The 24,977-nt window shown below is 46.6% G+C and overlaps 1 protein-coding gene and 1 non-coding gene across 4 annotated transcripts in view; one reads left to right on the forward strand and one right to left on the reverse strand.

Moving 5' to 3' along the window:
- Nucleotides 1-24,977, reverse strand: part of LOC119396492 (uncharacterized) — a 95,581-nt gene that overhangs the window by 25,969 nt on the left and 44,635 nt on the right. Inside the window, exon 1 of one of the 3 annotated variants that reach the window (XR_005184451.2) lies at nt 9,557-9,862. The exons of the other annotated variants lie outside the window; for them this stretch is intronic. The gene's annotated coding sequence lies outside the window, so the exon portion shown is untranslated. Of the gene's footprint in view, nt 1-9,556; nt 9,863-24,977 lie in introns of those variants that run through there. 3 annotated transcript variants of the gene reach the window in all.
- On the forward strand, nt 8,188-8,261 carry Trnai-aau (transfer RNA isoleucine (anticodon AAU)). The gene has a single exon. It is a non-coding gene; the product is annotated as a tRNA-Ile (tRNA).

Here is a 24,977-nt window from a genome sequence, read left to right on the forward strand (position 1 = left end):
TATAAGAGGCTACACAAGGAGCCCTGCCACCGAAAATAGACCTCGGCACATCTCTTTTGCAGAAGCCCACAAGGACAAATCTTTAATAATAATAACAATAATAATAATAATAATAATAATAATAATAATAATAATAATAATAATAATAATAATAATAATAATAATAATAATAATAATAATAATGATTGCTGCAGTTTTACTAGCGAAAGCCGTGATACGATTATCAGGCATGCGGTACAGGGGAACTGCGCAATTAGACCACCTGAGGTTCTTCAACGTGCGCCTAAATCTAAGAACACGGGTGTTCTTTGCGTAAGGACGAATTTTTCGTCAACTAGGAGTTGTTACGTTCGAGAAACTTGTTTCGGATTTCCATTTGTAGCCTCATGCAGCTTGGTGTAGATAGATAACAACTTTAAATCATTACCCCACATCGGCCACAGTGGTCTAGTGGTTATGGTGCTCGACCGCTGACCCGAAGGTCACGGGATCGAATCCCCGGCCTCAGGGGCCGCATTTCGATGAAAGCGAAATGCTATAGAGGCCCGTGTACTTGGATTCAAGGGCACGTTAAATAACCCCAAGTGGTCGAAATTTCCGGAGGCCTCCACTACGGCGTCCCGCATAGATACATCACGGTTTTGGGACGTAAAATCCCCCAAAATATTAATGATTATCCAGGAAATCTTAGCCTGGTCAATAGGCTGGCTTGCACTCCGGGTGTCTGGTGTTGACTATATATATATGGTATACATTAACATAATGATCACATTTACACACACAAAAAATACGTACAGTCACGCGCACACATAAACGAAAAAGGTGTTAATCATAATGTTTCGTTCAGGTGTGTATAGTCTTCAAAAGCACCAACAGCGCTACAAACTGGTATTAGAGAGACGACATTTTTTGCCCCTTTTCGAAAACAAGAAGCTCTATACGCGGCATGTGTGAAGCGCATCTCCAAGGTCGCTTGCCCAGGAAAGCGTTTCCGACCGCCTGTCCAATTGCGCGTTTCTTGCGCAAAAACATGGATGCCCCGAACGAGCTGAGAAACAGCGCATTGTTCTCAGCAACATATGCCTTCCCTCGCGAGAGGGCCTCCACGAAATCGCCTTTCTTCCATGGCCGATGAAGCTGTTTGTTATACGCACTATATATATAACCACGAAGAAGCCTCGAAGCGTGATGGCATACACGCCGCAGAAAACGCGGCATACGGATTTTTTTTTTTTTTTTTTCAGTCATCGCGATGGGTATAATGCAGGGCGATTCGGTAATTGCCTCCAGCCGAAGGTCCATACGTAATATATAGACGATTTTACACTAGACACGTGGTTGCGGCCACCCTGGGCTATTGAAAAAAATTCCTTATTTTTGTATTTCGCCACGCGAATTGATAAGGTCAAGAAACGTCGAATGAACCGACCCAACCGTTTTCGTGCGTATGTGTCTATCGCGACGCCGTTAGAATAGTTGTTAGATACGGAAATTCGAAAATGCCGCACGACTTATGGAAAGCAAATGCTCAGGTGCACATTACCTACATTACTAAATGAACTTGCCAGAGATGGTACGGACGTAGCTTTAATGACTTTGAATGAGTTACGCAATATGTATGTACAACTGTGATTGTTTCTTTTTGTCCAATGTACTACATATGTTTGTTACCTTGATTTGAAATTTAGCGAATTTCCAGTAGTTTTGATATGTACCGATTAAATATATCAAGTTACTAAGAATTGTAATATTGAAAAGTTCTTGTAGTTCTGATGTGTATGTATGGTTTTTCCTTTATTGATGCCTTTACGTACTTCCTTTGTGTTTGTTTTTTTCCTTTACGCGTTCCTTTCTACCTCTATTGTTGTTGTAATTTCCCACCACTGTATGCCATAGTCTGGTGCACGGATCTAGTCAAGCCTTTTCAGGCTTTTTGTCCGTGCACCAAACATCTGTCAGATGTTGAATAAAAATTGAATTGAATTGAATTGAAAAACGGCAAGGTTTAACAGCCCAATATAGTAGACTATACACTGACAGTGATGCGTGATGTCCCCTGTAAAGTGTCTGCGCGTTTGACGCTGTTTCAACGATTCGTGGACCCACAGGTATTTTCTGATGGGCAGAGATGACTTCGCGCCTGGTGTTCAACAACTTCTAGTGTTTTTTTTTTTGTTTTTTTAATCTCGCCCAGAGGTTTGGAGGTCTGTGGGCACCCGCAGTGTTTCCCTCATCTCCCCCTCCACACACCTTTTTTTTTTTTTTTTAACGACCACGAAGCAGTACAGGCACCGACATGCGATCTAGTAACGACCTACACAAAGTACACCAGAAAACAACAAACAACTCGTCTAAACTTTCACGTTTCGAGGGTAAGCGGTTCAGCTACATGAGGGATCATATATGTTTTTCTAAACATCTGCAAGCTGGACGGCAACAGCTACGGCCCGCCCACGACTGCACAGTATTATCGTAACGCCGTCCGTGGAAGTCGGCCATCACGCAACAGCAGCATCGGCTGCGTGCAAGCACTGTAGTGCAAGCGCCCCAAGCAACAATTTACCTACGGCACGCGCGTTCGTACAGCTCGCCATCTATAGAGTGCGCACGTGGCTGCTGAACGCCTATACGACTCACCGAGGAAACCTGAACCGCGAACTTCCGCGCAGTTTGGGATCACCGGACTAGTAACTGCTAGCCTTTCAAAGCGCCTGTGTTGGTAACTCCGCACATCAAGGTGGCCCGTATCACAGGTACCGGCAAAGGGTAATGGCGAACATATTCTCCAACTAAAAAGCCCATGTTCACAAAGAATTTCATACTTTATAGAGCGGTTCGCATAGGCGTGCACACAGGGGGGGCAGAGGGGGCGCCCCCCCCCGTAATCACCTAAGAGGGGGGGGGCGCAAAATCTGCCCCGTACATTGACTCTTATAGTCACCTAAGATGGGGGGGGGGGAGGCGCAAAATCTGCCCCATACATTGACTTAGTAGGGTGGGGGGGGGGCGCTGCGATGAACCTTCGCCCCCCCCCCCCTGATGGGGAACCCTGCGCACGCCTATGGCGGTTCGTAAGAACAAGCGACAGCTGTTGCACGTATAGCAACTGACCCAAGCTGGACAAGCCAGTAAGGAATCGTAAGAACACGTGTCATCTAACTGTTACGTGTAGCAAATGACCAGAATTTCACCAGAAGTATTGAAGGACTCTATATAAACGAAGGTGGTCAGACCACTAACTAACTCCTCGTACGATCATGAGGTGTTGTGAACTCCTCTTCAATATTTTAGGGACAGGGAGTAATGATTTATTAGACGCAGGCCGAAATTTAATGCACGCCATGGACCTTGCTGCGTACTAGTAGGCGCAGTGCCACCGCTGACTGTATATGCATTGGATAGTATCTAAGTGCCAAACATGTAGCTTCCTTCTACGACTAGCATAACTAGCCGGTATTTGCCCTCGCAGCCAGAACCGAAACTTTCTCCAGCCTCGGTAGCACTGCACGTAATTACGTACGGGGAGACTGATACGACGTTGAGATATTTGTACCCAAACAAAACAGACCTCGCCGGCTCAACGCGCACGCGTTTCTCCTATATTGCAGTCAGTTCGCTGATTGATGTGTATACATTCCCAAACACAGCGTAAACGGCTGAGAGCAATATTGACCGGCCAGTGACGCAATGCAGTGGACCAGTTGCATCACAGTAAAGGACTCGGGAACGGGGGCGTCAGCAGGCTACACTATTCACGACTGAATCCTTACTGCAACGTCCTACATACAGGGTTTATTTTCTAAGTGGCCGACACACATACTTATTATTACATGCCGCCAGTGCGAGCCGTTTATATCAACTGCAAAAAATAAATAAATAAATAAAAAATTAAAGAAAGGAAGGAAAGAAGATGACGACGAAGAATAAACCGTGTTTAATAACAACTCACGCAGAAGAGAGATTGCCATTTAGAGTTCTCGAGCTAGCAAACCGTGGCCAGCAAAACACGTGAATCACGTGTCAGTTGACGTTCTTTTTGTTTTTTTCTGTGTGTGTGTGTGTGTGTGTGTGCGTGTGGCAGTTGCTCTTTCCGTGTGCCTTAGCGCATGACAATATGGTCGCAGAAACATTCGCCACTGCGGTATTACAACCTTAACGATCACAATAGGCAGCCCGCTTAATCAAACGCACAGAGTTAGTTGCAAAGGTCGCTGACCTTCGAGAAGTCACGGCACGTGGTGATGCATGCACTGCCTATACAGACTCGACAAAAAAAAAAAAAAAAACACTACACCCATAAGCATATCTACTTATCTTCTCGGCATGTCACAGCGAAATCGGAAACGCACCGAAGCCAGGTCAATGTCCCAAGCATATGCAGAGACAACAACCACGTGACCTCGAAGGAAGGTATACCGTGCGCTCTTGGCGAAATTCGTTATCGCACCAGGCAAAAGATCGAGACCGAAAGTCAGCAAAACAAAGCCGCATACTCGCTGCCGTGGCCTGGGAAACACGAAGCGAAATCGTTTATTACATGCAACGAACTAAGCACTCGCACCGTCGCCTTAAAGGGACACTGAAGTGAAACAATAAATTAGTTTAGACTGATAAATTATACTCTCGAAACTCGTTAATTTCACCACCACAGTTGTATTAATAGGTGAGAAAATCAATTTCAAATGTTTTAATTTTCCCACCGATACCTCCGATGTTGACGTCAGAGGTTTCAAGTTTTACGTCCCAAAACCACGATGTCATCATGGGAGACGTCGTAGTGGAGGGTTCCGGAAATTCTGACCATCTGGCGTTCTTTAACGCGCACCTAAATCTAAGTACACGGGACTCGAGCATTACGCCTCCATGGAAATGCGGCCGCCACGGCCGGGATTCGATCCCGCGACCTTCGGGGCCAGCAGTCGAGCACCATAACCACCGTGGCGGGCGACCTCAGGGATTTCAAAAGCGTTCTTTTTTTTTTCGTATTTTGGCCACAATGGTTCAACGAAATTTTCTGAAAAGACAATTCAATCCATTTTTACCGATTAGCAACTACGTATAGGCCCTAGTAGATGCCGTCAAAATATATGACGTCACGGCGACTGGTGCGGCAACTTCGAGGTGGCGTCGCGACCCGCATTTTCTTTCCGCCCATTTTCTCGCTTACCAAGCGTCTTCTCGCGGCAAGCGTGGCGATTTTGGTATTGCGAAAGAGTGATTAACTAATACGAAACAAGAAATCGCTGCACTCGCACAATCGCCGCAACGTGCATGATCGGACCGTGAACTTGAATGTGTAACGCGCACGTTTGGGAAATCGTTGAAGTTATACTTAGCCACATGACAAGAATTTTCATTCAGGGTTATTTCAACGCGATGTGACTCTGTGTCGGTATTTATTTCGGCAATGTGTAGACACAAGCGACCGACGGCAGTCTGAAAATACGCCGGAAACGCGTTCAGTGTGGTGTTCGACTATACACGGCAAAACTTGCTGAAACTTGTGTGATGTTCGCGTCACGTGTTTTCTTGGAGACCACACACACGCGTCCCCTGGCCAAGGCCACCGCACTGCGATGGGGGCGAAATGCAAGAACACTCGAGTGCTTATATTTACGTGAACCGCACGCTAATGAACACCATTGGTCAAAATTATTCGCGAGTCCCCCATGTGCTTCATAACACAGATTTCTATGAATTCTATTCAGAGTTACCGTATACAGCCACATACAGTAGTTCTATAGCGCCTGCGTCTTTCTCGTGTCATAGAGCTCTCAATAACTATAGATACAAACATGCCCAGGCATCAGTAGTACAAAAAAAAGAACAAAAAGCTTGTACACTCGCGCTCGTTAGGTTAGCAGCGCGACAGCACACTCCGGACGTTGAACGCGGCAAGCAAAAACAAGCAGCCTGAGCGGAAATAAAGGCAATGCCACTGGCGATACGGGTAGATATACTAACCGGGGCTGCGAACGAACGCGGAAACAACAGCGACTAATCACGTCGCTGCAGTCGTGGTCGACAGATACGCGACTGGAATACAACAGCGCGGCAAGTGAATGCGTAATCGGCGTATTCACTACAATTCAGTACAAGATTCACCCGCAGCAAGTACCACGGTGAAGTCGCCCTTCACCTCTGAAAAGGAACCATTATGCTTATACTCCAAAAAACACGGTCGTATTACATAAGGTTAGGTTAGTCAGAAAGTGAACTCGAAACTTCGGAGTTCGCACTCGGCTTAATTTCATTTGCTCTGCCAACGCTATGCTTACTGGCAAGAATAAGTTCGTTGTTCACACCTAAACTATGGCATTTAGTTGAACCCTGACATCAGGATATTCTATAAAAATTGCCAGGGCATTCAACTTTCGGCCTACAAGCAGCAACAAAAAGATAGTTCTGTACGGTAGAGCCAACCGCCCCAACACGCGAGACTGACTGACGTCACAGAAATAAGTGAAAGTAATTGGCTGTACGCACGTAGAGGATTTCACGGAAGACACGTGGTCGCCACCACCTTGGGCTATTAAACGAATGTCTTTTTTTTTTTTATCGAGAAGTGAATTAACAGAAGGTCATCAAACGTCGAATGCACCAGCCCAACCCGTTTTCATGCGTATGCGTGAAATATCCCAATATGGCGGCACCGAAACCCATCCGCAAAATAGTCTACACACTGCGTTTGTGTGTTGGTATTGTATTTTCCTACTTTACGTACAATAGTTACATGTACAATAACGGAGAGTATTCGCATCTTAACAGCTCTGGTTCATGTGACTTCAGCAGAAACTTCCCGAATGACGTCATTGGTAGAGCGGCCCACTAGTGACAAGGGCCAACCGCTGATACTGGCAAAATAGCGGTACTTGTGCAAAGCGAGACAGAACCTTGCCTTTTGCTCAAATTGTACGGGGTTGGTATGACGTCCTACGCGACGTTTTCTTATAAGATCACGTGACGCCGAACTGTTGCAAATAGACGCGCCCGTATGGCTGTACACTCGCAGCTGGCTGTAGGCAGGAGGTATTTGTAATTCGCGGGTTGTCATCGACTATAAACCTGGTCGTTAGTACACTCGCCAAGGGGTCTTTGAATAAAGCCCTTCAAAGGGGTGCCGAGAAGTGCAAGAGACGTCATGCTGGCAAACGGACGCCGCCGCCGCAGCTGCAGGAGTCCTTTCACGAAGAACTCGTTTCTTGTGTATACAGAAACGCGATGCGAGAATGCCTCGCAAGATTTTCAAAGACTTGTTGCTAACTCGTTACGTTTTACAAGTCCGTTGGAAACGTTTTTAACGAGCGCGGCAACACATCTGCTGCGAGCGATAGAAAATGACGCGAGGAAAGGCAGCAGTGATACTTAAAAAAAAAAAAATGAGAGAAGTGAAAAGCAGGCCGGAGTTTCGTTGGATATGACGAGGAAGCAGGCGAGCCGTAAACTACGGTGACGTCAGCATCGCGCGATCTCTTTGAAAGAAAGAAAGAAAGAAAGAAAGAAAGAAAGAAAGAAAGAAAGAAAGAAAGAAAGAAAGAAAGAAAGAAAGAAAGAAAGAAAGAAAGAAAGAAAGAAAGAACAGTGTATGCAGGTCACATGCCCCACTCGCAGCGAAAGAGAGTATGCTCGTACGGTGCCAATCATACCTGTCCAAAGCAGCTTAATTGCGGTCCGGTTTGTCTGTGACGATCCGTTCTGAATAACCCCTTTTGAAGTTAATACGTTGAAAATTTCGAACACCCGTAAAAACGCGTTTCAAATGCTGTTTGAAATTTCAAGGAACGTTTCGGTTTCTCCAGGCCGGCGTTGTCGTATATCATCGGTATCGGTATACTATTGAGCTATCAGTGAACTGTGCGAGAGAGAGTGAGTGTGCTGCGTTTGTCCCCCGACGAGAAAAGTGGAGTGCAACGTGGGGGTAGCCCGCATCGCCCTGACGTATAACGGGCTTAAGCCAATTAAAAAAACAAATCAGTAGGGTAAATTTCCGAAAGTGCGTTTTACAGAAAGCCAATTAAGTAACACTAAGAGTTAAGAGAGTAAACTGCGGTTTAACAGACTTAAATGTTAAACGTTAGGCTCATTAAATGTAAAAAAAAAAAGCTGTAAATAATCATTTACGTGCATGTGTCAATCAAACTTCGAACGTCCGAACAGCTGCCATTCTCAAGTGATCTTTCCTCGCCTGGCCTGCTAGCTCAGTTGGTTAGAGCGTCGTGCTAATAACGCGAAGGTCGTAGGTTCGATCCCTGCGCAGGCCAATTTTTTTTTTCTTTTGTTTTGTTTGTTTTTATCAACCCACGCGTTATGGCTCCACTTACATACTTCCGCGTTAACGCGCACCTCACGAACGAAGCCTTTAAAATAATCCTAACAAAGTTCACATTGAAACAAGAGAGCGCCCTACTGCTATCCATACATGAACTCATGGCTAAAGTGTGCCGCCAGGCTATGAGCGCTACAGCATGTACAGAAACACAAAATATGGCCCACTGGTTAGGTTAGGTAATTCGCTTCATGAATGTGGCGAAGTACATTTGTGATCTTGTTGGCAGGTTTCTCAGCTGACAAACGTCACCGCGACAGTAGTGCAGTAAGTACATCGCGTCGACAGGGAAAAAATGACCTTCGACCACAGCCCGAGCAAAACAAAGCGAAGCCGGATTCAATGACGTACTACACATACGTGAAACTGAAAGTGCCCTCTTCAGTTCCGCACCTAAGCACACATACACGAAGCGACACATGCTTTGAAGATGCGCTGGAACAGATACCTAGACACCCGCGGCAAACGAACAGGGTAGGGAAAAAAAAGAGAAGAGAAAGGCCCGGAGAGGGGGGGGGGGGGGAGGGCAGGGGGCATCGCGCAATCCAAGTTCAGGTGGCAAGATAACCGAAGCATGCAAGCAGAGTCTCGAGCAAACACGACGACGCTTTCGGCGCATGCACTCGAGTTTCCCAGGGCGGGGTATCATCTTGGCGAGAAACACCGCTACCAGCAGCACGGTTCGGCTTTTCGCTTGCTTGCTTCAGCGAAGATGAGAGGCGGCAACCGACGAACGTTCGTCACGCTCGAGCTGCAGCCTGCTGCTTCCAGATTCACCAACGTGTGTCTCTCTCTCGCCGGATCAGCGCGCACGTGTAAGCAAGCTCATCCCCGTCAGATTACGACGGTGACCCCCTAAATACGTCCGTTGCAGTGGAGTCACGAGCTTGCAGCACGCGCGTTCCCACGAACTGTACGAGTGAGAGCTTGAACCCAAACAGGTGCGCGCTCTGCGTGGCTGGAGTACAGAGCGAGCAGCATGCAAAACGCGGCGGTTTCTCAGAGCACGCGGAGTGCGAAGGAAGCGGGGACACAGTGGGAGGGAGAATGAATTTCTTTAAAAAAAGAGCACACATCCGAAACGCGCCACATCGACGCCCCAGCGGCAGCACGAACGAACGCAACCCAAATACAGAACCAACGGTCACAAAAAAAAAAAAAAAACCATGCCACGTGCGGAGTGAAAAAAAGAGCACGGTGGCCCACGGGGCTCTGTGATGAGTTATTCACCCGTAGCCGGCGCAGGAACCTCATGGTCGTAGCAGCGGCGGTGGCCTCAGGAGGAGCATTCGGGTGGTCGCCGCAGCGACCCGGTCGTCGTCCAGCGGCGTTCCGAGCAACGTCGTCGCCGCAGTCGCACGGGAGGAAGCGGACAGTCGTTGCGTCGTCGGCGGCACTCCGGCGAGAGCCAACGCCATGGGTCCGTCCTCTCCCGTCGCTATCGGAACGCGAGACGGCGTCGGCTGCAGCGATAGCTGACGCAGTTTCCGGTCGTCGCACGTTGTACGCACAGCACTACTGACTGCACCGTTAAAAGCCGCCGCCCGCAGCAGCAGCAGGAGAGCTGCCGCAGATGTCGTCGACGCCGACGACGGCTCGAGGAAGGCAGCGCTCAGCGCGCGCGATCACACCACACACACTACGAGAGCACACACCGTCGGTCGTCGCACACGCTGCGGATCGTCGAGCTCACAACAGGCGCTACGATAACCTGCCTGCTGGCTGGCCAGGCCTGGCCGGCGACGCTGACACCGGCGAGGGTTGGGCCGGGATCGACCTCCTTTCTCCGAAAGTCAGCTTGCGTTCGAGTATGCGAGAGGCAGCGTTACTACTACGTGCAGAGGAAGAACGAAACGTGGGAAAGAAGCGTACCACGACGTTCGTGGCGCGAGTTACCGACGGTGGCACCTCTGTTTACGTCGTCGCCGCGTGTTTTGTGACGCGCGAACGGTGCAGAGAGAGGGCCGCGCGCGCTGCCTTGTTGCCGAGTGACTCAAGCGAGAAAGTGCCGCGGACCGTGAAGCCAAGAACGCGCCGCGTTGCATCCTCTTGAGTCATGTGTCCAACAGGTAAACGAGGACTTCGCAAGAAGCTCGCTTGGCACGCTCCCTGCCGCAGGCGACGCGTCCTCCCTCCCAGCCACCCCTAAGCTCCTGCAGATGGGTGCGGCAGAAGCAACGACACGTCTGTAAAGCCTGTTTCACATGCAGCGATTTTGCTCCAAGAGCGGAGCGGCTGCCGTCGCGGAAGCCCAAAAACAGGTTTTTTAAGCCTGTTTCACATGCAGCGATTTTGCTCCAAGAGCGGAGCGGCTGCCGTCGCGGAAGCCCAAAAACAGGTTTTTTAGAGCGACCAGTGGACGCGCGATAGAGATCGCCGGAGTTGGAAAAATTCGCGAGCGGCAGAGCGGCTGTCCAAGGTCAACCAATGGGGGAGCAGTGACGCGGGGAGCACGTGACCGTAGGGATGGAGACGAGAGCAGCCGCGCGCGCCGGGAGGAACTCGCTCCGACTCGGTTTCCTAGCAGACGACATTCGCTGCAACGAGCTGGCAGTGTAGAAAACGCCGTTCTTTTCCTTTTGTTGTTCTTTACTGCGCTTCCATCAAAGCAGACAAATCGTTTGCACGTGTCATTTTGTTCTTTTGTATTTTTATCGAATCGTGACACCAACATAGGTCCGGACAGGGGGAACCTACGACACTCCGCACTTGTTCGCAGTAGACGTTTCAGTTTTTTTTTTTTACTACTCTGGTGCAGCACGTTCGAACAGTTTACTGTTTTCTTTTCCTTTTTTTTTTAGTGGTCACGTACCCCGAAGACGACAAATGCCGCGCCTCTTTACTGCAGAATGCCCATAGGCAAAAAAAAAAAAAAAAAAAGAGACGAGCTTCTTCACAAACCCACAATGTCGTCGACTGGGCCGTTGGCATCCGCTTCACCAACGCCTTGCGGCATTCGAGACCAAAAGCCACCGAAAGCCCTGTGAAAGCTTAAAACCCCAAAAACAAATTCTTTCTTTTGCTTTCCATGGCCAAGTGTATGTGCGTGCAACATGACTTGCGTGGTAAAAAAAAGAAAGCTGGAACAGAAATAAACGTGACTACTGAAGTTGTTTAATTGCACTCTGATAAACTGCACATTTTCATCATTCAAGGTTTAGGCGCGTGAAAATCGATCACCGAAGTAGAAGGCTGGTGAAACTTGCAACCCAAGCGCACCAAAGCAAGCGAGCCCGGAGAAAGGAAACCCGCGGATAACGGGCGCTTCCCACAACCATCACTGCGCATCGCAGAGGCGCGCGCCGCGCAAAAGCGGTGCATGTGAAACGAAGCCGCGTCCGAGCGTCCTGCTGCCGTCCGAGCGTCCTGCTGCCGCTCGATCGCCGCGGGCCCCGCCGCTCGGTCGCTCGCATGTGAAACAGGCTTAAAAAGAGTTGGGGGAGTGAAAAAAAAAATGGGGTACGAGTTGGTACGGGGCGCATTTCGCTAAGCACCACGCGATGGCAACAAGGGGGGGAGTGCCTTCCTCCACGGTGCAGGATTGACGTCGCCGTCTCGAACGGATTAGCTCCGCAGGGAGCGGGAATTCCAGGGCGCATTCTTTCGTAGAGTTTTTACTCTTTCTTGGTCCTCGCGTGTATGTGTGCCATTTCGTTTGGTCCACGACACAATTTCTTGCATGTCCCAGAGAACGACGGCCTGTCAGGTTACGCATGCGAGGCCATTGCGTGTGTTCGACGAAATGTCTTCCAGCTGGCTCTACAGGTCGTTGGCTGCGGACAAAATGGCAACTCCGATGATACCGATGACAATGCGCGCGATAAGCGAGTGTGATCCATCACACGAGCACAAAGCACACGTGAGGTGAGCGAGCGAGTTCGCCCAGGCTGAACAATACGGAAGAATAAATGTCAACGGTTCACAGCGCCGCAATTAGTTCTACGGTAATCGTGTCTACAGTTTGATCGAATATTTGTAGCACATAAGAAAAGATAAAAAAGAATACGGCTTTGTTTTGCCAAGAGAAAACGTCAATGCCCTTGCGCTTGAATATTTTCTTGCGTTTCTTTATTATCATTAGGCTGGCGCCAGTACAAGGAAGAAAAGACCGCGCGATTTACATGAAAGGGTGTGCATTGACCCCGAAAACATCCCCGCGTGTTCGATCAACAACATGCAGCCCGACAATGACTTCGACAGCAACGGAGTGCTCAAGCGTCAGTCAAATGCCGAGAACTTTACGTAGATACAAAACGAAATGTTAGTCGGCAGGGAGTCAAGTCACACAACATTTCGACTATTAAAAGCGCTAGACCATGCTATAATAAGGTGTTCTTGCTAACACAGGAAGGCCCCTGTATACCAAAGTGTAATCGCCGAAAGCCTGCATTTCGAAGGTGCAAACTGCGCGTATACAAAGCCGTGCGCACGGTTCTCGGCACACAACGGGCCCCGTTCAACACCCCGACGTCGGCAGCCCATCAGGGCTAATTCGGGTACACAACGAACACACACACGCGCACACACACAGGCGATGACGGGTCATTCAACGACGCCATAGCGTCGGAGCAAAGAGAGAACGGAGCAGCGGCAGACATCAAAAGGAGAAAGGCGCATCAGCTGATAAGGATGGCCAATACCAATACACGGTTTCCTTTCTCTCCCCTCCCCCCCCCCCATCCTTCCCTCTCTCACCCGACCTATTGCTAAACGAACTCCCGATAGGTCGCGAGCGAGCGCGGAGTCTTTTCCGGTCACGTGACCCGTACGGCGACGTTAGTCACGCCGTTGAGTCTAAAGACAAACAGTCGCAGTCACGGACAGCACAATAGGGGGCAGGATGGAAAGGGCACTTTCAGGCTCTTCGTCCTCGTGGCATCTCGCGTTGTAACGTTTCGAGGCTGCTCGCAGTGCGCTGCCGCCCCGAAGATAACTTATGGACACTTCGGTGAAGCCACTTAAGACAATGGTGCGTGGAAGAGAGTGTCATTCTGCCGTTTTCCTGAGGAAGGTGGACTAGATTAGTGGCTTGTTGTTTTCTGGGTGCCTTTGCAACCATGCGCCTTGCTTGAATTTCGAAACACGTCTCATAAACACAGCCAGGTTTCAAAGAGAAACAGAACAAGAGAGAGAAAGAGAATTTGGTGATGTTTTGTGTTTTTTTCACACGCAGTCAAGTGGCAACAAATATTTTTCTTTTCGTCTATAGACGATTTTATCTTCGACACACAGGCGCCGCCACCTCGGGCTGTTAAACGAATGTTTTCGTGTGTCGTGACGTGAAATTAACAAGGTCACGAAACGTCGAATACACCAAGCCAACCGTTTTCACGCGTATGCGTCTATCGTAGCACTATTCCTTTAGTTGTTAAAGAAACAAAGCGGGCAAGTTAACAGCCCAATATGGCGGCACGGAAACACATCCGTAAAATAATCTATGGGCATGACCTAATTGCTAGAAGCAACATAAAAAGCAGTCTTCGGTATTCGCGGTGGTTGTCAACGAGCGCTCTGGAGAAGACACAGATTCGTTTGTGACCATTAACTGATTGACTTCTTCACGGGGACCCGTTCCCTCTTTAAAAAAATAATATGTTTGCGTCACCATCACTTTTTCCTCGTTTACTGTTGTGACGTTATGAAAGATTGTCCCACTAGATTTTCTTTCTTTATTTTTTTCAGACGTTCTATAACAGCTTATTCGTTTATGAAAAATTTGCATAACAAAGTGACGGCTCAGGGACTAGGCGAAGTTAGGTCACCTTACACCGAGAACACCCAGAGGTTAACAACCCCGCCATCGGGCGAGCTACGTTCTGCAAAAAGAAAGAAAGAAAGAAAGCGTGTCAACGTGACACGAGTACAAAGCAGCAGTGTACTCGTCGCGGTGACCCGCATCGCGCGCACGCGTTTTGCTGAGCGCGGAGGGCGCGCCGTCTTTCCGAGAAAAACGGAAACGTCGCTAGACGAAGGTCGAGTGAAACCAAACATGTGTTTCCGACGGAGAGCAGACGGCGTTTACGCCCGGCTGACCTCCGAGACCGCTGGCAGCGCGGATGAAATAACAGTGTGGTTCATTGACGCGTTGTAGGTTTTGTGCGCCAGATATTATAACGATGTATGCTGTGTAAATAAAATATTGCACGCCCCACGGCGATAACGTGATTTTGGAAGTGCCTATATGTACACTGCAATGAAACCAGGAGCGATGCAGACACGAATGCGGACTGGCCGTAGATTGACAACTATAAAAGCAGCAGTATATACTACTACTACTACTACTACTACTACTACTACTACTACTACTACTATACTACTACTACTACTATACTACTACTATAATAATAATAATAATAATAATAATAATAATAATAATAATAATAATAAGAAGAAGAAGAAGAAGAAGAAGAAGAAGTATAATTATCATTATTATGAAAACCTAGCAAATGCTGCACGAAGACCACTCGAGCGCGAAGACTTGTCTCAAGAGTTGCTCTACGCATGGTCGTTCGGACAAGACACGTAACGTACAAATGGCCCAGAATGTATAATAGACCGTATTATCAGTGAAACAATGCGCTCTCCGGGAGGCTAATTCAAAAAGGCTTTTTTTTTACTCGCTAGAACATTTTCTAGTTATTTTTCTTCTTTATAAAAGTAGACCAGCGCTAATTTTTCTAACAAGGACACAGAAAGACGTGACAGGAAAGGCGCTGGCATGCCTTTCTGTTGATAAAGGCAGAAAAAAAATATGCATCCTCAACTAACCCCGCAATGTGTTTGTTAACCGTTTTCTAATTGGCGGACTTTAGTAATAATATACGTTCGCTATCGCTAGTGGATGGTTTTTGTTCTCGTGAACATAGCGCAGCAACGTTTTGTGAATACGGGCGAAAAAGGCTGACGATGGCCCCAACGGATATTGGTACACAGGCGTACCCGTACGAAAAAAAAAAAAGATAACAATAACAATGTTCGTTATGTGGCTTGTCAAAGAACACGACATCCACATTGCGAAGCAGCAGCGGAACCTTACCTCATCCCTTAATGGTGCGCTGGGTGCGGTTTAAGCTAGGGCCATAAATACTCCATCGCATGCACGTTTGTAAGACGCAAGCCAGCTCCAGTGAACTGTCTCCGACAGCTGGGACATTACGAGCTTTCACGAGCTGAGAAGTGTCGCCGACTGAAGGCCCGGAGGACATCTGTTTCCTTCTTTTGCGCGAAGCCGACGTCTGCACACACGGGAGAGGCGACAGGACTATATAGTGACGCCTATACACGCGTACGTTTCGTAATCGTGTCTTGCTGACAGATGTGCCCGGGCCACCCACACAGACGCCGCCTCTTGATTCGGCCGTTCCATGGAGTTGTGCTGCACACACAATGCGAGCCTCTTGGCTATGCGAAATGACAAAACCCAGTATGAGGACGACCGCTTACTTTAAGGAGGTTATATACACCTCAAAATGCAAGTGGCTAGCAACGACGACATCTTGATTTTAGCGCTAAAAAAAAGGACGAAAACATGAGAGGCGACAGGATCAAGCACTGGACTGTCGCTGTCTCAGGTGTTCGTCACTTTTAGCGCTAAAATCAAGATGCCGTCAAGTATTCACAGACTCGCCCAGCAACGAGTTCTTATTAAAGCTATAAACGAGATCTCGGGAAGCTGTCGTACGACTTCACCGAAAGTTCGTCCATGCATATATAAATCGTAATTTATTTATTTATTTGTTTGTTTGTTTGTTTGTTTGTTTGTTTGTTTGTTTGTTTGTTGTTTGTTATGAGACAGGGCAGGCACACCTGGTCATAGCCAGGAAGAGCGAAAGCACAAACCAAGAAATAAAAATATTATACATAATCAGAAAAGAACCAGACCGGATTCCGACTCCTAAAGTGACAAATGAGCAATCAACGGCCTCGCGCAGTGATTACGTCATGCGTGAGTTGACGTGATAAGAGAAATAAACACAGAAATATGGCAGGACAGCCCGTGTAGTGAGTACAGCTGATAACCAGTGGCGCAAATATTAAAACAACACAGTGGGTGTAAATAAAAGAGATGCGTATACAGCCGTTTATATAGGGTTAGCTGGTGTGATGCGATTAGCAGATTTGCGCCACACGGTGGCGTAGCGAATACATGACAAGGCGTGCCTATACAAAGATGCTTGGGTACAAAGCATTTTGTCCTGCAGTGTACATAAAGCAGGACGCTGCTGCTGCCGACGAAGAAGAAGAAGAAGACATTACACGTGGCCGTGTAAGTAAACTTGACGAGATTTATGTACATCTGCTCATGAACCTCCAATACTTCTAGATACCACAATTTATTTTCACTGTCGACGTAATCGACGCAACTATTTGCCTATTTTTTAAACAGCCTTAAGGATTAAATAATGACGCACGCGCCAAAACGACGTTACACCTCTTCGTATCGCTATATACCATAAATTATCTATTACAACGTTCAGGGACTCTATAACTAGCTTCCACGTTGAAGTTTGCGGGGCAGCGACTCTCGAAGACTGTTACCCTTCAAAGTACTTGACGCGAACCAGACATTTCGACTACCCACACTTAAGCACGCACGCGTGCTTTGCGTGCAGGTATCGACACAATCGACGTCCGAAGGACGCCAGACAGCTTGCGATGTCGTAATCGGAGCCATTCACAACCGACAACGGTTTATCCGCTGGTCGGCGTAAAGATACAACTTACACGAGATAAGCGTTGCCCGGCCCGCGCGTCAATCGAGTTATTAAAGAATTGATGGTCCGAAGCCAGCGATCTGGCGCCGTTACCTGCAGTCGAGTAAGACCACGGTTCGGATCAGTGTAACATTATAATCGTGATATTATTAGCGCGATGTTCCATTAACTGTAGTTCCATTAACTGTAAAGCTGTATTAGCCACACTGCCCATAGACGAAAGGCGGAAGTTACCACAGCTGCCTCTAATGACGTCTATGTCGATCTGTATGGTGACATCGACACAGTGTGATGTAACACGACCCAATACACAAAAGGCGGAAGTACTACCTAACTTATTGTTGCTTCTGATGACACCACCTAAGGCGATATCGACATCTCCTGCGTCAGACACAACCCACCACAATAGGACAAACCACCGACTAAATATATATAAAATGCTGGGGCGCATCGCGAAGAATTTGGCAAACTGCCTTTCAGGAAATATAGTTTTCCAATTAGAAAGACCTCTTACTGAGACTTCCCACCATAATTGCTAAGTCAGCAGCCGTTTGTCAAGATAACAAGAAACGCGAGGCGACAATATTTGAGGTAAGCATATTTTGTTTCGTTTTCACCGTCGATCCGTACTATAATACACTCACGCACGGTTGTGAGCGTACGATAAATCGGTATACCTCGTGTTCCAGGTGAACGTCATTCACTGTATAGCAGGTACATGTACATCTAGAAAAGTTCATTGTACATCTATATCATTATACCCATCTTCGTGATAATCTTTTAACCTTTCATACCTGAAGTTTCCATCGCTTATCGTGCCACTGTATAAAACCTACAAAAATAACATACTTACAAACTACATACTAGTATGCACAGCAGGAGACGCTTCACATCAGAATGAGCCGTCTATAAAGAGGATAAGAAGTTACTCGGCATTTCGAGACATCTGTAACATCCTGCTCCGAGAGTTCTGCGTAACCGCCTTCTATTCTTGTGGTTCTGGAAGTTGCGAAAACAAGGTTATCGAGGCGCAGTCTGGAAAGCAGACGGAATTGTATCACGTACGGATACAATGCGGCGCTGCAGATCCTGTAGGAAATTTCCCTTGCCATGTAGACGCGCAGGCAATACCCTACCACCGCTGTCTCTCCTTACCCCTCCCGACTCTTTTTTTCTTTTTTTAATTTTTGTTCTTGTGAAGCTGTCTCGTATACTACAATAAGTTATAGTTAGGAAGCGCGATTATAGTTAGGAACCCTACGAGCAGACTCTTCCATGCCATTTAACTTGTTCGTCGAAATATGAATCAGCCACTTCACGTTTGCCATAATTCAGCTTCACCGAAACGTTACGGCGCTGTAGAGAAGCAACGGCTGATGTCAGCCAATTAAGCGGAGCTTTGCTACACAGTATCGCTCTCTCTCTCTCTCTCGCTCTCTCTCACTCCCTCACACACACACACACACACACACACACACACACACACACACACACACACACACACACACACACACACACACAGACACATACACACACACACACACACACACACACAACACACACACACACACACACCACACACACACACACACACACACACACACACACACAAACGTTTTCTCGCAGCCGCTATGTCAAATAAGTAAATACTGCGGTGGGAATTTGGATCGTACTGCGGTACGATTCAAAGCGGTCGCATGTTTCGTCTTAGTCGACGTTTTCAACCTCCGCCGCCCCCCTTCGAAAGCTTTGTGCACCTATAGCGTTGTTTTGCACTGCCTGCAGGATCGTATGCGTTGCGAGCTTTCTGCACCTCCCCTGGTTTTGCACTGCTTTCGCGATCGGCCCACCTTTGACCAAGCGACTATGTCATCACGTGACGTCACGTTATGTGGTGTCAGGACCGTATCCAGGGGGGGGGGGGGGGAGAGGCTAGCCCCCCCCCTCCCCCCACCTCCGATATCTTTGAAGTGGGTGTTTTTACCAAAAGGAAATAATGAAAATATGTGTTTTCCTCAAATAGTCACGGCCTTCAGCAAGTGAACCCGCCAAACGAAAAATATTCCTGGCTACGGGCCTGTGTAGTGTCATAGTGACGTCATGATGACGTCGTAAATTTTGGTGACTTGAGACGTCATGATCACCTCATCGTGCGATGATGATTTTTTGCATCACTCGTGTTGACGCCGATGGTCAATTCGCGTTTGATGAGGCATCTGAGGTTTCGCCTTAATAGTGCCCAAGGTCAATGGCATCCGACAGGTCCAAGAACAACAGGTTTGTTTTCCTTACGTTGCTGTTGAATGCTGATTTCCAGCACGAACGTCAAGCGCGCAATAAAAGTCAACGACGCCTTCTGCAAGAGCAAACGAAGTATCTACTCAATCAGAAATAATCGTAGCAAATCGGAGCGAAATAATCGCGGAATCCGCTCGGGGCCCCTCCATTCTCTCGATTAGCTTCACAGCCGGCCGGCGGTTGTCTGCGCATTCAGCGTCGCGCTCACTTCCAGGAAACGTGTATAGGTGAGGTCACGGCGCGCGATCTTCGAGCCGACGGCTTCATGGGAGACAAGGTCGGCAACCATCTGTCTGACTCGGCGATAGATAATCGTGGACGATGCATTGTTTTCCGGGGCAGCGGAGTACAAACGTTTCGTCCTCTGTGCACTGGCACGAAACAGGCGATGCCTCTTCAGAGCATTTGCGAGGTCTCGTGATTGAAAACAAAGCGAGCGCAAGCAAATAAAAGAAAAAAAAGAAGAAAAAAAAGAGAGAAAGAAACAGGGTCCTCAGCTATCGTTTCCTCCGGTATTTTCTAGCTTCCCTTCACTTTTTCCATCTCTCTTTCCTTCTCTTCTTCCGTCTGCGTAACTAGTTAGCTAGATAGATATAGTAATGAGGTTAGATTACGCCATGAATGGGAAACGCACGCTCATCGGTGCGTATGTGCGTTGTTACAAAATCGCCAAGCGCGACTATTTGTGGCGCTGCAGCAGAAATTGTTTTTAGAGGAGGACAAAGGGGGGTTCAGCTAACCTTTAAGTGTGGTCGTGCGTATGTTTGCATGTATGCGTACGTGTATATACACACCTGCGAAATTGAAAAATTCATTCCAGGGGGGGGGGGTAATGTGACATCCCAGTCCCCCTCCCCCCCCACATGTGGTTACGCCAATGTGCTAGAGTACAGCAATAACTCTACGTCACACCATATGGTGGCGACATCCCGTGAGTCCTGAACGAAAAAATGGGACACAATGCGAAGTGCTGCAGTGGTCGCGAAGGCCAAGCGCTCCGTCCACGCTCCTCTAACGGAAAAACAAGAAAAAAAAATACTCATGCCGCCAAACGCAAAAAAAAAAAAAAAGCAATTAGCACGTGTAGTACTTCACGGTCACGAATGCTAGACATGGGCAAGAGCGCGCCTCGCATTACCGTCTCGATGCAGGGGCCGCTGTATACCCACGGCCGTTTTCGAGAGCTAATGCGTTAAGCAAAGCAACGGAACAAGATAATAAAACGAAACAAAGAAGGTGGGAAGAAGAGGAGCCGGTGGCGGCAAGGGCGACACTCGCCCAAACGATGCGACCGCCTCAAATCAGCGTGGGCGCAAAAGTCCTTGCATGAAGCGCACTCCCTTGGCTAGCGCTCGAGTGTGCGTACAAGCGTGTATGCATCCTGTTACGCGCGCGCCTTGGCAGCCAGACCCAGCCAGCGAGAGGGATGCACACGACGAGACTTTTTTTTTTCCTTTTTTCTTCGTGTAAGCGGAGTGCATGGTTGCGCCGACCGAGCGCACTTCCTTCCGCTCACCCGAGAGCGTGTACGTTTACTCGAGACTACACTGTAAAAAATATTTTGTGAAAAAAACAGAAATTGTCTGGCAGCTCTCTTGCCACAGAATTTCTGTAAAGCTATGTTTTCTATTTTGAAGTTTTCTGTGTTTTAACAGATTTTTTCCGTTTTACTTTACAGAAGTTTTCTGCATAAACACAATGTTCAGTTTTGTCTTACAGAAAAAACTTGGTTTTCTGTTTTTCTTCTTTCTGTTATTTCACTGTTATTTTCTCTTTTACAGTACAGAAATTTTATGTTTAAAAACATGTTTCTGTTTTCAGACACTGAAAAAAACTGTTTTCTGTTCTCATCTATCTGTTATTTCGCTAATAGTGTCTGTTATCGTTTACAGAAACGTTATCTATAAGTACAATTTCGGATATCGAGTCACATAGGCTGTGTTTTCTGTTACTGCCCTCCTGCTATTTCATTACTGCATTTTAATTCGGGAACATATTTTTTATGCATAAAGATCAACTTATACGTATATATTTTCTTAGAAAAGCATTCCTCAGTACTAAAAAGTAGTTATGTCACTTGTACAAGCGATACGCAAAAATATTTTGTTTAGCCAAATGCAATGGCAAAAATACCAATATATTGCGTTTGCATAATCCAAATATATTCCAATATTTTAAATAATATCTGGGGTTTTACAAGCCAAACCACGATATGATTATGAAGCGCATCGTGGTGGAGAGCTTCGGAAATTTCGACAACCTGGTGTTTCTAACGTGCACTGACATCGCACAGTACATGGGCCTCTACCATTTCGCCTCTGTCGAAATGCGACCGCCGCGGCCGGGGTCGGACCCGCGACTTTCGGGTAAGCAGCCGAGCACCAGAACCACTGTACTACGGCAGCGTACACTGTGAACTTCTTGGAGCTACACCCGCGAAGTGTTGCTTCCCGCACTCTAGTAAATAACGCAATAAAAACAGGCACGTTTCAGTAGATTCTCCTTTCATGATAAAAGAAACGAATCTTTATTTAAGCACAGGAAATGCTGCATGTAAACAGCTTCAAAATAATGAAAAGTGCGTACATGTTGTCACCGTAGATTCAAACTGGTTTGGAAAATGTGTAGATATACCGTATTTACTCGAATCTAGGCCGGCCTTGATTATTGAAATTCGCAAGGCCAGAAAAAAAAACTTAATCATTGTACTCGAATCTAAGCCGACCCTCCCCCCCCCCCCCCCCACTTTCGCACATCGTTTTTTCGAAAAAAAAAAACATCGGCTTAGATTCGAGTAAATACGGTATATTCATAATGACATTGCAAATTTTTCGTTGTAACACTTAGCATTCATAGTCTCGCAGAGCTTTGATTAAGTTGGTCTTTGTGGTGTGAGGCGGCGCTGCTTCCTTGACTTCTCGACCTTGCTCCCTCTGTCAGGGTTGAGTGCGGCGGCTGCCCTAAAAACGAATAATGGTATTTTTAGGTGCACCAGGCTGTTGCATGACTATGCTGAACATAATGGACCACACTGAGAACAACATTGATTATGTTGGTAGAGCGCTCAAGAAACCCTCGCATTGCCTCTTTAAGGTGTGTGTGGAATCAGTTAAAAAAATAACCTCACGATCCAGATGGAAATTCATTTCTATAAAATTGCATTATGGTTCATACAATGTCATTTATTGCAGTGTAAGGACTTTAAAGGAAATAATGCTCCTCACAGAGCAAGGTTCATGTGTTTTTAAACACTCACCCAAAACAATAAAAACACATTAATTTGGAGTTCACGGGTCCGGAAAAAACGTCTGAATTAACCTAATGCCCAATTATCGAGAGTATCAAGAAAAAAATAAACAAATGACTATTATATCAATGCATTTTCTTTTTCTTGATGAATGCGCAAATCCGGTACCTATTTTGCAAAGGAGTAAAAGCCACTATTCCTGTCATTAGGTTCATCGTTCACAATGAGACTGCGGCCCAAGACCCCGTGTATTAAGCCGAAACGTTTTCTCAACCCATCCCTTATTACGTACCTCCGCGAGCAACACCACCACGCCCACGTGATGATCATTTTGTCGCCGAAAAATTGTCCGGCAACTGATCGTTTGTCTATCGGAATGTAACAAGCGAGTTTTATGTGAACTTGCGAAGTGCCGCTGAAGGTTCTCACCTTCAACAGCTTCCACCTTGTATGAGCTTTGTGACATTGTGCGCGCATAGCCCAAGTCAAAACAATGCTACCATGCTATTAAACAAACCGAAGGTGTTATTAAACAATGCATGTGCTTGCTGGGACCCGAGAACACCGCCGAACTATCCGATTTTTTAAGTGCACACGCATGATTGCATAGTAGGCACTATGGGTTTCACAATTTCGATCTGCTAAAAATTACACTGAAACCATTGTAGCGCGATAGAACCGGACAAAGTGGATGATGGGACACCACGGGCACAATTTTCACCGCGGATTTTATGGCATTGCCCCAGACAATCAGGGAAAGAACATACTCATCCTAAAGCGCATGCGTGCTCATGTTCTCCATTGCAAACAATAAGAGATATGAAAAAGTCGTGTGTAGCTATAGATGCCAAATAAACTTATAGACATGTTGCTGATGCAATCTGTGCCCATTTTGCTTACAGGGAATTATCGCTTGATTGCACGTCGGTCCTTTGTTTATTGTGTCTCTTACTCTTTCTGCGTTGTGCTCACAATTATGGTATACCATAATTGCTAGCTCTTATTTAAATGAATGAAAATGCTAGCTCTTATTTAAATGAATGAAAATTTTCATGTTACTTGGTGCCCCTTCGAAATCCTCATTAAACAGTGAATAAAAATACTTCACACGTCAACCGTTTTATATACTAACGTTATTATTTTAAATCTTTCATGACCGCTCAGGATTCCCGTAGACAGTTTTACACTTAAGCTGAACATTTCCATTTAGTCATACCCTCCATCAGAACCCTCACTGACTTAGCCAAATGGAAGTGTAGTATCAGATATTGGAAATTCCCCAGTACTTGTCTACTTTTGTACTATCTAATGTGGCTTTATCTAAGTTAGTTGCATGAATCTTGTTGAAAAAGTCAGAAAAATTGTATTAAGTTTTACCTTTGTGTGAACACCAGGGTTAGGCTGACCTTCTTGCGGTATTCAATAGTAAAGGCGAAGTATGTAAAGAACATCAACTTGAATGCCTGGCACCGTGTGGTGGATTCGATCACAGCATCGGTATCAATACAGACGGTAAATAGCCCGGCAGTCAGAAAGTTCTCTCCTGGAACAAAATATTTTCTGTTTAGAAATATTCAGCAATATATTGCAAGTATCCATAACAATACCTTTTGCAATGATCAAAGGGGAGCACGGCACGTCTCCGACGTTATCTTCACTTGTACTTGCCTGCAATAATAAAAGTTATGAAGTTAATTATGCGATAAGTAGCCATTAAAACTCATGTACCCTGGAGTTCGAACAAGCGTACGAAGACAATTAAAAAGTTAGACAATATTTTTTATCGAACTACATACATTGTAGATGTGATATAAAATAAAAATAAATAAATGCTCTCAATAATAGAAGGTAAATTAAAGCAGCGAACAATTTGAGGAGCAGGCCACTGTCAAATAATCCTCTTACCTTCTGGTAGCTCGAGATGCAGCACCACCTTAGGGCACTATAGCATCAGTGCCAACTTAGTGTAATCCATTTTGTTGTGTCTTAGTGCAGGTAATTTGGGCTTCCATGACACAAAACCATATAAATCCTTTTGGACTCTTCGTTTTCTTTACAGTCCTATTTTCGTCCTCGGTATCTCGTAGCACTAGCTCAGAGAAGGAGCTCTCGGAACACTTTTCTGTGCTGTTCCAATGGGCACTTCATGCAGGATGCATTCATGTTTTTGTGCAGTGCGGCATACTTCACGAAACGTGGCACAGACGTCTTGGTGGTACCACAGAGACTGCAGACATACATCGCTGAAATAAATAAAAAACTGCAATTACCGAAAGAAATAGAAAAGTGTGTTATAACGGTAAGCACTTCTTTAAAGCTCTAAAGAGAAAGGAAAGGAGGCTAATGCCTGACTGTAACAAACACTTTTGCCAATTCAGAGAGAATGAATCTG

The sequence above is a fragment of the Rhipicephalus sanguineus genome, chromosome 6 (assembly GCF_013339695.2).
Source record: "Rhipicephalus sanguineus isolate Rsan-2018 chromosome 6, BIME_Rsan_1.4, whole genome shotgun sequence".
Lineage (NCBI taxonomy): Eukaryota > Metazoa > Arthropoda > Arachnida > Ixodida > Ixodidae > Rhipicephalus > Rhipicephalus sanguineus.